This window comes from Ictidomys tridecemlineatus, unplaced genomic scaffold, assembly GCF_052094955.1.
Source record: "Ictidomys tridecemlineatus isolate mIctTri1 unplaced genomic scaffold, mIctTri1.hap1 Scaffold_847, whole genome shotgun sequence".
NCBI lineage: Eukaryota > Metazoa > Chordata > Mammalia > Rodentia > Sciuridae > Ictidomys > Ictidomys tridecemlineatus.
The window spans coordinates 24,555-37,302 of NW_027526098.1; the positions used below are offsets into that span (position 1 = coordinate 24,555).

The 12,748-nt window shown below is 43.8% G+C and overlaps 1 pseudogene; it reads right to left on the reverse strand.

Moving 5' to 3' along the window:
* Nucleotides 1-213: 213 nt before the first annotated feature.
* Nucleotides 214-12,748, reverse strand: part of LOC144374735 (cysteine/serine-rich nuclear protein 1-like) — a 37,900-nt pseudogene continuing 25,365 nt past the window's right edge.

Genomic DNA, 12,748 nt, shown 5'->3' on the forward strand with positions numbered 1-12,748 from the left:
TTCACAGTCCAGAGGATCTAGCCACCTTATGGGTCTAGGGCTCAGAGGGGCATGAGAAGCCTGAAGAGGCTGATTCGCCCCGTTTCACTGTCCTTGGGCTAAGGAATATCATACAGAGACTGAAAAGAGGTCTCTGAAGCTCCGGGAGAGCCATGTCTTCTCTTCCTGGCACACGCTATGGAGGTGGAAGAGCACTGTGTGGGTGTGGGGGGCCAGGCCACTGAAAGGGGGAAGCCCCTCTCCCTCTCTTCAGCATACAAAATTTATTTATTTATTTAATAAATAAATAAATTCAGAGTGTTTCCTGGAAACCAAGAGGGCCCATACTTGTGGCTCTGCCAGCCAATAGGAAACTTGTTACATACAGACCTTGGGGAGCCCCCAAATCACAAAAAAGCAGCAACATGGCTCTTGGGGCAGGGAAAAGTTACCCTAGTCCTCACAGCTGCACAGGCTCTACCAGAGAGGCTGGGGCAGTGTTCTCAAACTGGCTGTCGATGAAGGGGGTCGAGGCGATGGCAACTGGTTCAGACAAGCCCATGAGGGACTCCAAGAAGCAAGTGCTGCCATCCCCCGGTGGAGAGAGGCCAGGCAAGGGGCCATGGGATGCCTCAAAGTTGTCCAGGCTGCCAGGCGCCTTCTGAGAGGTATAGTGAGGCCCCAAACTATAATCTGGCAAAGACTGGAGTAGCTCAAAGGAGTCACAGGAAGATAGGCTGAGGTCCGCTGAGTTGCTCTGGCGGATGTCCACACTGGGTGGCAATGAGGTGCCAGGGAGGCTACTTTCTCTGAACCCTTCAAAGCCACCATTTAGGAAGTAGCTAGCATCCAGGTTGGCATTTCATCCAGGTGCCTGGCACAAAGCTAGAGCCAGAGCAGTTGTGGGTCCAGCTGACCAGGCCATTGGGGTCACCAGTAAAGATGTCAGTTGGGTAAAAGCAGCTGAGGTTGTCCAGGTTCCCCACACCCCCTCCTCTTCCTCCTCCTCTCTAGCCCCCAACCCACTTGCTGGCTTCATGAAAGAAGAATTGGAATAGTGAAAAACCTATAGGGAGTTTTAACTTAAAGAGACAGGACTCTAATTACCTTTAAAACAAGCTCCAGGATGGCTCCTCCCAGCCCCAGCCTCAAGCCACTGAATGTGGTAGTGAGTTTTACTGAAGAGGAGAGGGAGAGAGGGAGAGGGAGAGAGGGAGAGGGAGAGAGGGAGACAGGGAGAGAGGGAACATGCCAGGGAGTGGAATTTTATTGGGGAACAAAACATTCTGGGGAAAATCTTATCCAATGAAGATTAAGGGAGGCAGCATCCCAAGGTCAGGGGCAACCATTGGGTCTTTGGGGCAGTGGCCAGACTCACCTCTGCAGGGACAAGCTCTCAGACCTGGAGAAGGGTGGGGAAAGCTCAGACACAGCTGTGTCTAAGCACCTCTCACCCAGCCAGGGAGGTAACTCAAATCTCCAGCAAGGATGGCCTCCCACACTCCTCCCCACCAAGGTCAGAGTTACTGAAACTCAGGATCCCTGCCAGGCTGTCATCATCCATGCTTGGCTGGAAGCCAGGGCCAGGCAGGCCTGGGTGGGTCGAGTGGTCTGGGGCCTCACTAGCGCCTGATGAGGAAGATGTCATGGAAGAATCAGTCATGTCACTGCTGCAGCTATTGTTTCCCAGCTCACTGCTTGCTGGGGGGTTGGCCAGCGGCAAAGAGAACACCATGTCCTGCTCGCTGGGAGTGGGGTGGGCTGCCCTGTGCTGGGGCCTCCAGGTCCCCAAGGCTCTAGGCGCCCTACTCCAGCTGCAGGCGCTGTGGATGACATGGGTCTGCACACTCGCCTCATTAAATTCCACAAGGCCATTGGGGTTCTCACAGCCCTCCTGACAGCAGCCACAGGGGAACCCTGTGTGGTCCATCTGGCACTTGATACCCGCCAAGCTGCAGCTGCAGGTCTCAGGGTCACAGATCCTATCACAGGGACAGCCACAGTCCTCACGGGATTGGCTCAGCGCCTGCAATTCCTGCTTCTCCTCGCGGTGGATCCTTCACACACCTGAGCCTGCAGCGGAGCTGCACAAGGAGAAGTGGTGGCAGGCGCTGTGGCGAGGGGCCACGCCCAGAGTTCAGCCACCACGGCTGGGCACACTGTGAAGCCCTGGCACCGCGGGAAGATGAAGACAGTGATGCCAGTGGAGGCAACACGGCACGGGCGCTCCCAGGAGCCCGCTTCAAAATGGACCCAGGGGTAAAACCTTGGGAGCCACAGAAGCCCCGTTCAGGTAGGGGCATCTGACCCCAGGGGCTCTCTTCACCTGAGACTGAAGAGCCTGGGGAGCAGGCAGGAGAGACGCAGTCAGAGGAGGTGGAGGAGCAGAGCGAGGAGGAGTCGTCCTCCAGGTGGTCAAACGTCCTCTTCAGCAGCCCAGTCAGGGTTGCAGAGGTGCTCTAGGGGCTGGCGACAGACTGCCTGAGAGCACCGACGCGACCCTCGTCCCAGCCCAGCTAGCTCCTCCCGCCGCGACTCTCTGGGCTCCACAGCGCAGCCTTGGGTCAAGCTGCCCCTAGCTCTGTGCCTCTGGCGGCAGCAGCAGCGGCGGGAGACTTAGAATGCCTTCTTGATTGCTGCTGTCTTCATTGAAGATATCCGACTCTTGCTTCTTCACTCCTCCAAAGTGGGCTCTGAAAGTGATTGTTCAGGGAGTTTCGGGAAGCTTCTGTTCAGACTAGGAGAGCACTGTTGATCTCTCTTGTTTGGGGGCTTCAGCCACTTATGCAGCTACTGGTTGCTCCAGCTCTACAGCCTGCAGATGGCCTTGGGCACTATCCAGCTCTGTGGTTAAGTAAGCCAATCTAATCAATCCCCTTTTTATAATCATACTTCCTGTTGATTCTGTTCCTCTCCTACTACACCTTCCTGGTCACTGTTTCTGCTTCATCCCATAAATTTTGGTATAGTGTGTTCCCATTGTTATTAGTTATCTATGTATTTTCTTTTTTCTCTTGTGCTTTTTTGCTTGATGCGATTTTTTTTTCTTTCTACAAATTTGTGAATTTTCACTTCGCTTTTTATTACAGATTTCTAGCTTCATCCTAATGGGTCTTTATAAGATACTGACAATTATCTTTAAAGTATTTTTTACAAAGTCTCCATGATGGGCCATAAATATCTTTCATGAAGAATTATGGCCTAATTTACTCCAACAAGCCCCAGTCCTCCTATAATCATACTGGAAATTTGTTTCTCAAGTTCTGAATTAAATGCAGTGGAGTTTGAGGTGAGAGATCAATGAAAATATAGCACCAGATTTAAAACCAGAAACTTATTTCCCATTTTTAAATTGCTTTCTGGAAGTATTCCTAGTTAAAAGTATTCTATCATGCAGGCAGAGTTCAGGAAGGAAAAGGGTTACAAAACACACCATGTTGTGATTATCTAGGTATTTTGCTGACAATTCCACTAAAGCCAGAAGCCACAGCTCACAGGAGATAGACACTGATAAATGAGCCAGTGTTAAATCTAATAACAACACAACCCTGTAGTAAGTGTTGGACTCAGGCTGCTCGCTAGCATATGAAAAACTGATTCATAACTGAATGTGAGATCATCCTTGCATGTGCTATCATTTAATCCTTTTTGGGAATAAGTCTGTTATCTTAGTGTATCAAGTCAGAAAATGTGCTCACAGAAGTTAGTTAAAATTTACCAAAAATACTACAACAGTCACCCCAAGTCTTAATCTTTCAATTTGGTTTCTGGGGCTTCTTTTTGTGTATGTGTGTGGGGTGGATTTCTCCCCATATGATTCTGTTGCTGGGAAAGGCTGAGAACACCACTCCAAAAATAATATAGTGAGTTCTGAGTCTCTACTCCCACCATGTTTCCCAACTTTTTACTTTTTTTAATATTTATTTTTTAGTTGTAGTTGGACACAATATCTCTATTTTATTTTTTTGTGGTGCTAAGGATCCAACCCAGGGCCTCGAACGTGTTAGGCGAGCACCCTACCGCTGAGCCACAATCCCAGCCCCCAACTTTTTACTTTTATATCATGGGTTTCCTATGTTCTTTTTCCCAGAAGTTCTTACAACTCTCCTACAAGGTTAGCTTCTCTTCCTATGTTCTCAAACCATCCAGGTTGGAGACAGGCCTGGAGCCTAGACAACACAAGTCCCTGACTGCCTCCCCTACTCCAGCCCCACTCATCCTCAGTAGGCTTAATTAAGACCCCCCCCCCCACATACACACACACACCAGTCAGGATGACCGAGGACTGGGAGAGCTCAGCAGATTCCAGCTCTCAACTTGCTCTTTCATGTCAGCTCACTCCCCAGTCTTTTCCTTGGTAAAGAATACAAAGCTGCTGCAGCTGGGTTCCAATTAATAGAACTACAGATGTAATGACCTCATTTAACTCCAGGGCCTCACCTCATTTCCAGGTTCCTTTATTCTTTCATTGAATTTGTGTTAGAAATGAGATACTGAATGGGGAGCCAGGTGGTGTAATATACAACAAGAATCCTTGGAATATCATCCACTGCTTCCAATGGAGCCATCAGAAACAAAGACACTAATCCCTTCCAGAAAATAAATAATACTTAAAGGGATGATGGTGGATGAGGGAGTAGCAGCCTGAAGGCAGAACTCTGTGTGTGGTGTTATTCCATGCTTTTTGAGCAGTTAGCACAGTTGGGTTATATTACTTGTTAGTGTGTGTGAACGAAGGGATATAGATGATTCTGATAAGTGAACTGAAAGGCTCATTTTTGGCCCTCAGCTATTTGAAAAGCACATGGTAGACTGGCCATGCTGAACATTTTGGTTTTACCTGTTTGTGTCATAAGATTGCTGATACAAAAAGACAAGAATTAGACATATTCCTTAAAAAGAAGTGAAAATATACAGATGTGAATTATGTAGAAGAAATTGATATGGATGGGCACAGTGGCACACCAGCTTGTTATTCTAGCTGTTGGAAAGAATGAGGCAGAATCATGGCAAGTTCCAGACCAGCCTGGGAAACTTAGGACTTGCCTCAAAATTAAAAGGGGCAGGGACTAGATATGTAGCTCAGTGGTAGAGCACCACTGAGTCCAATTCCAATACTACAAATACATATAAATGACAAGTGGTCCAGGGCTAGGCGTGTGGCTCAGTGGTAGAGCACTTGCTTAGCATGTTCCAGGCCCTGGGTTCATTCCTCAGCACCATGTAAAAATAAATAAGTAAAATAAAGTTATTGTGTTAAAATACAACTAAATAATCAATATTAAAAGAAAAAAGGACAAAGGGTCCCAAAATAATTCCCAGTAGCAAAAAGGTAACTACTCTCAATTGAAAAAGGAGTAACAAGGTAGACGGGTAGAGAAGAAAGAAGGTCCCCTGTGGAAACTCCAGTGGGCTGCAGAGCTTCAAAGTTGGAAAGAAGCCAGCCTTGAGTTCACAGTTGATTTGGGATAATGAATTAAGCCTTTGTAGGAGGAGAGGTACATGCCCTGAAGAAGTGCTATGAACATGGGATATCACATATGTAAAAGAAGCAGAGACTGGCATTTCATAATAAGTAAGCCTTTGTGAAACATTTTAACCTTAATCTAATTAATAACTGATAACAATTGGATTTATTGTAATTGTACCCAGCCCAGCCAAGAAAGGTGTGAATCTGCAGGGCCTTTGTGGGGCTGGTGGCACAGGGTAGTAGATCTGAAACAGAAATGGGTTTCAGAGACCAAGAAAGCAGGAGCAGGCTGTGGGACCACCCCAGGGGGGCACATGTGGCCTCCAGCAGGCTCTTCTTCCCTTCTGTACTTTTGAATGCACTGATCTACTGGGACTAGGACCTCATCTGCAGTAGCTTGGGGCTGCCAAGTCCTGATAGGTGCTTATACAGAAGTCTCCAATCCTATCCATAAAGGAAGTCATTTCTGTGACTTTAAGGATCCTGCTCAGCAACACTCAGGTATGTGGATTGGGTCCTTGCCTGCTCCAGCTTTCCCAAGGTGGGGAATTTTCCCTCACACTGTGGTCCCTTTCTAGATAGAACTCTAGGACTGAAGAATTCTGTGCCAGCTCCCACAGAAGAGAAAAAATTAGTTTTATTCATCTTTTTTTTTAAAGAGAGAGTGAGACAGTTAGAGAGAGAGAGAGAGAATTTTTAATATTTATTTTTTAGTTCTCAGCGGACACAACATCTTTGTTGGTATGTGGTGCTGAGGATCGAACCCGGGTCGCACGCATGCCAGGCAAGCGCGCTACCGCTTGAGCCACATCCCCAGCCCTTATTCATCTTTTTTTGAGGTGCTTTTAAAATTCATTTATTGACACATATTTACAACAAACATTGAAGAGGTTCATGTTATATCCTTGTTCATACAGATGTATTGGTCACTTGCATCCACTCTATTTCAACTTCTCACCACTTCCTAGATGCTAGTAATCCCTACTCTACATTTAAGTAAACTTTTTGTTTATAAAGTTCCACATTTGAGAGAGAACATGCCATACTGTAGCTCTTTTCATAACAAGCACTCTGTATATTCTTATGTGAATGATAATGCAGATTTGATGACATTGAAGGTAAAAGGATCATTAAACAGAGGAACCTGTGTTCCTATAATATGTAAATATATATATATGCTTCTGATAATTTTTTAATAACCAATTTCTGCTAATAACCAGGCAACAGTGGGCCACACCTGTAATCACACCTATTCGGGAGCCTGAGGTGGGAAGATTTCAAGTTGTAGAAAGCCTAGGAAATTTAGGAAGACCCTGTCTCAAAAACAAAATACCAATAAAGGTAAAAGAACATGAAAAATTCTTTTACATTAGGGAGATTTTTAAAGGGCCACAGTTTTGCGTTTGACCTTAATTGAGGTTATGCTTCTAGAGTTATTATATGATTACGTAAGGATGATTAAACCTTTACAAAGTTTATTTGTTGTATTATGTCTCAGGAACTGTTGTTACTTTGCTCATATTTCCTTTTTTCTTTTTCAGCACTGGGGATTGAAGCCAGGTCACTAGGACAAAGCTACATCCCCAGGCTTTTTACCATTTTGAGAGAGGATCTCCTTCAATTGCTCACCTGACCACAAACTTTCATTCCTTCTACCTCAGCCTCCTAGTTGCTGGGATTACAGTTGCGTGACACAACTATGCTGGACTCACCTGTGGTTTCTTAAAATCCTAAAACATAATTTTTAAAATTTACAATTTTGTTCTCACTCCACAGATTGAACAATGTCCACGAGCTGTGGCTTAGAAAACTTAAATGACACTTCATTCTATTAAAGGAGACAAGAATTTAAATATGAACCATATTTGTTTATTTGATATTTAAACTCTATAGCTTTCCATCTCCCCCCACCTCTCTCTTCTATTTAGTCCTTAAAATTTAGGAATTCATTAGTAGAGAAACAAAACAAGTAGCTGAGAATTCCAGTCAAAACTGGAGAATTGATCTCCATCTTCTCTCCAAACAGTCTTCTCTAGGGAGGACTCAGTTGCAACTTTACCTATGGTTTGATTTGGGATAATGAATTAAGCCTTTGTAGAAGCAGAGGTATATGCCATGAAGAAGTACTGAGAACATGGGCTATCACATTCACAAAGGAAACAGAGAGTCTGGCATTTCATAATAAGTAAACCTTTGTGAAATATTTTGATCTTAATCTAATTAACAAGTGAAAACAATTGGATTTATTATACTTGCATCCAAGATGATTGCTTTTCTTTTTTTATTTGTTCTTCCTACATATACAGGACAGTATTGTGAAGATGCTTGCTTTTCAAATGAAGTTCATCAGTCCCAATTATCTGAAACAGTTTGCCTCCAAGAGTCCCATCACCACCCAACATAATGAACTCTACTTTGAGATTTTGGAAGAGTTCCATCAGTAAACACCAAATGCTGAGCAGTCACTCTATCCTTTGCCTCCTCTCTCAGCCCTGCCATTGCTTCTTCTGATCTAGAGGCCAAAGTCATGGACCATTCACTCCTGTGCAAAGCAGGCTCTGGATTCTGCAGAGATGACACTAAGATCTCAGTTGCCTTTGACACCAATATCAGAAGATTATGGGCCAAGGGAACTACTGTTCTGTATTCAGCTGAAAGGACTCCTGGTAGGATAGCCTACATTTCCACTGGGAACTCCTCTCTAGGTTATGGGGGCTGCTATATTGGGCCTACCCTCCACACAGACACTTGCCTAGAGCCCACCCACCATAGAACCATCACAACTTTGTCCTGCCTCCCTGCGTGGAGTTCTATGCCCATTGCACAGAAGAACTCAAATTCAGCCTCAGAAGAGTGCCATGCTGCAAAGCAACCAGGCAGTCGCCTGCCCTGGTAGTTTCTCTTGGTCAAATCCATGTAGTTTTGGAGACAGGCTGCCCAGAAACATGTAGACTTTTAACCCTGGCCCATGACCACTGAATCCTAGGAGTACCAAGTGTTCAGATTGGTAGATTTTATTTCAACTTCTGTTCCAGAAAAATGTAAGACATATCACTTACCAAAGTCTTCTTGTATGGGATGGCAGGAATTCCTTAGGTGGAAAGTATATCTCTTTGGACAGTATTTTTATTCTACATCTATCTAAGAAAGGAACTGGAGTCTTCAGTTTCTAAGACCTCCACACAGATGTCCCTGTCCAGCAGAGCCTCTTCCAGACACTGGCCACTGTCAGACTGGTGTCACTCAGATCCAGTTTAATACCCACCAGGGAGAGGTGGTCCTGGAAGGCAGAATGTCTGCCTCTGGTCCCAGGATCCCTGTGGTAATACAGTTAACATGTATAGAAAATGTACAAATATCTCTATTTAAATAATGTATTTCTTTTTAAAAAAATAAATTTTTATAGTTGAGATGAACAGCATGCCTTTATTTATTTATTTTTATGTGGTTCTGAGGATCAAACCCAGTGCCTCACAGGTGCTAGGCAAGTGCTCTGCCACTGAGCTAAGCCCCAGCCCTAAATAATGTATTTCTTGATGGAAAGGCTAATAAAAAAGAAAAACTGTAAAATATGAAGATGAAATTTTAAAAAACTTTTTAAAATCTGTATGTTTATTTTCAAATAAAAATTATGTGAAATTAACCTGATAAAGACCTCTTATAAGCAAAAAGATTTTAAATACTTTTTATGGAGAATATGTATTTTTTAAATATTATTTTTCTGTAGTATATGGACATAACACCTTTATTTATTTCTGTTTATGTAGTGCTGAGGATCAAATCCAGGGCCCATCACATGCTAGGTGAGTGCTGTACCACTGAGTCACAACGCTAGCCCAAGAGGAAATGTATTACTTATGGATGAAATCTAAGTCCATTTTTCTGGGGTTTTTAAAATTAAAAGACATTATAATAAGCTCAAAGGCAAGAAGTGAAATGTAATGGCACTATTGTTTTCCTTCTATCTTTAGGAACAGATACTGAACACACACAGTTTAAGCACAAGGGAGAAAGATAACTAACAATCTGATCAAAAAGCAAAGGCAAATTTCAGATTGAAGAGAGAATTTCTCTCAAAATCACAGAGCAACTGGCCCATAGAAAAAGACTTTCAGAAATCAGAAAAAATCAGAGCAGGTAGCCATCAGCACCAGAGCAAACCTCTCCAGAGCCACAAAGCCCCTGGCATATGTCAGAATCTGGGTTATTCCAAGTGTTTGTGGGAATGTGTGCATGCAATACTGCACACCATTATTGTTGGAAAGTAAATGCTATGTTCACTCTAAATATCAATGTGGCAATGCTCAATAAAACTCAGGTTATACTCTTTTAAAGGAACAATTGTATTTATGGGCACCTACCCTAGAGAAATTCTCCCACAGCTTCATATGTGTAGTGATGAGGGATAGCAGCAATATGAATGTCCATTGCAGGACAGTGGAGATGTAGGGTGTGCTAAGGCACATCAGAGACTACCATGTCAGAGTTTGAAGCAGCAGATGAAATGGACATAAAAAGATCTTAATAACTTGCAAATGGGTCTTTGAGTGCAGGTTAGTGTAGAGTGCTTGCCTGGCATGCTTGAAGCCCTGGGGTCAATACCCAATGCTAAAAAAAAAAAAAAAAAAAAAAGGAAATATTAAAAATTCCATCACACCTGGCAAATTACACATTTAAATAAACTAGAAATAGGAAGAATTTAAATGAAAACAGGGAGAGTAGATAAAGGGAAGCAACTCAAGATAGAATATGCATATTTACATTAAAATGTTTAGGCTCCTGAGAAAAACTATGGATAAAGCATGACATTAATTCCATTCATTTGCCCTTTAGAAAGGAAAATCAGAGGAAATTTAGATATTTTTGATGCAGGAAATGTAGACATAGATTAGAAAAATTACAATTCTAAATAGCCATAGGACTTTCCTTTTCTCAACATAACCTGCTCCCATACTTAGCTCTGTATGCTCTAAAACTTAGCTTCTCTATCCAACTCCAGGATGAATTAGCTTATGGTCTTGAAAGTATGATCCAGCACTACTGAGTCTGGTCTCTAAAACCAGGCAATCCATATGGGGAGAATTAGCTGGGTGCACTGAGCCATTCAGGCAATCCCAGCCAATGAAGAGACTGAGGGAAGATAAACATGTTTGAGGCCATTCTAGGCAACATTCCCTACCTTGGCCTGGTAGGGAAGCTGAAGCTATGGCAGTCTGTCAGCCTCAAGATTGCTGACTCCCAGGATGGTATGTCTAGAGCCCCACATGCCACCAGGCCTGAACCCAGGATAATTTTCCTGCACTGAGCCACTACTCTTGCCAGTGCCTCCAGAGCTGCAGAGACGTGAATTTTCCAGTAAGCCAACAGCCTCACTGGGCTTACACAGAGCAGGAGCTGTCTTTGGGAAACAGGTTGAGAAACTGATGTGACTCCATTTTTTAAAAACCAGCAGAGCCTGTCCAAAGAGGGAGGGGTGACCCTTATCCTTGGAAAACCCATTCCTAGGCACAGAAGCAACCCTGCTGAGTCATTTGTCTGTACCAGATATCCTTGACTCAGCAAATGCAAGTTCCTGAAAAGACCAAAAAATGCCTGAGGCCTAATTTCATACCATTGCAACAACCCAAGTGAGACAGGGAAGATATCTGAAATACCAGGCAACTCTCCCAGTAGTTTCTTGATGGATAATGTGATTAGGCAACCCTGCAGTTTAGCCTATACACTCTTGCAACCCCTGGAGGCCTAAATCAGTTCAAAGGTATCCACCACTTGAACTAACCAATCATCCTTACCCAACTTGTTCCCACCAAAGAATGTGCTAATCAATGTTAAGTGTTGTCTGGGGGCTGGGATTGTGGCTCAGCAGTAGAGCACTCCCCTAGCAGGGGCAGGATCTGGGTTCCATTCTCAGCACCACATAAAAATAAAGGCATTGTGTTGTGTCCATCTTCACCTAAAAAATAAATATATATAAAAAAGTTTTTGTTTTAGTTTATCGTGGTGTCAAACGATTTGCTGTGTGATGTTGTGATGCATAGAGTATCCCCCAAAAGCCTATAAATCCTCATTGAGCTAAGGGCGCGGACTCACTCCTAGAGACCACTGTTTCAGAAATGGTTTTGAGTCCAGGCTCGAGCTGTAAATAAAGACTCTTGTGTGATTTCATGGGATTCGGCTCCTGGAGGTCTATTGGGATCCCATGAATCTATCATAACAAGGTGGTGTACTAACAGAATATGTTGTTACACAGGAGCAGGGAGTTGAGAAGAACCAGCATGGAGTTCAAGACCATCCAGCAGCCAATGGCTGAAACCTCTCAGAAGCTCCAATCACCTCAAGAAGAGGCAAGCACTATGGTCGGTGGGGCCCAAAGGGCTCTGAATCTCCCAGAAGGTGCCAGTGCCTGGGCCATTGGACAGACACACACTCGAGCTGTCTCCTGGAGCCCAGGTCCTCCTGGGAAGCTGATGAAAACTGAGGCTTACATCACAGAGGAAACTAGAAGGGGGGAAAAAAACAGTCTTGAGGATGCCTTGCACTACAATGTCCTTCATCCAATGCCCTGGAAGAAGCCAGAAAACTCCAGTGGAGACCCTCATACTGTCCTTGTGAACTCCTGCACTGGGACTGTGCCTGGCAGGCCTAGGAGGCTTGAAGTCTTGGCTGTGGTGGTCATCTCTTATTTTGTTCTTTCTCTCCTGAATGATTTAAAGGTTCGTGAATAAGAAAAACTCTTCAGTTACTAATATGGCATTATGTAAAAATGTGGATGTGTAATCGATGTGATTCTGCAATCTGTATTTGGGGTAAAAATGGGAGTTCATAACCCACTTGAATCTAATGTATGAAATATGATATGTCAAGAGCTCTGTAATGTTGTGAACAACCAATAAAAAAAAGGTGAAAAAAAAGAAATCTCTTTCTGTAATTAATTTGTTAAGGAACTCTTCTTTTAGATGGACTGAGAATTCTCACAGTTTCTAATCCAATTGAGTTTTTCATGATGAAGAAAGCCATTCCTTGATTCACTGCTTGTCTATTGATATTGAGGGGGTGAGTCAGGGTTGGAAGCTGTATAGGTGGGTCTGGGGCAAGAAGAAGAAAATTACCCAAGTCAGAGCTGTGGGCTGAACCCCAGGGCATCTCTGGAGTTATAAGGGTAGTGTGCTAACAGAATGTGTAGTTGGGTAGCTACTTGCTGGTGTTTCTTCAAAACTGACCTTCAGAAGAGGGGAGAGAATCAGCATCAAACAGTATTCTTTAAATGGTCTACAGTTACTTTTATTAATTAAGAAAGGA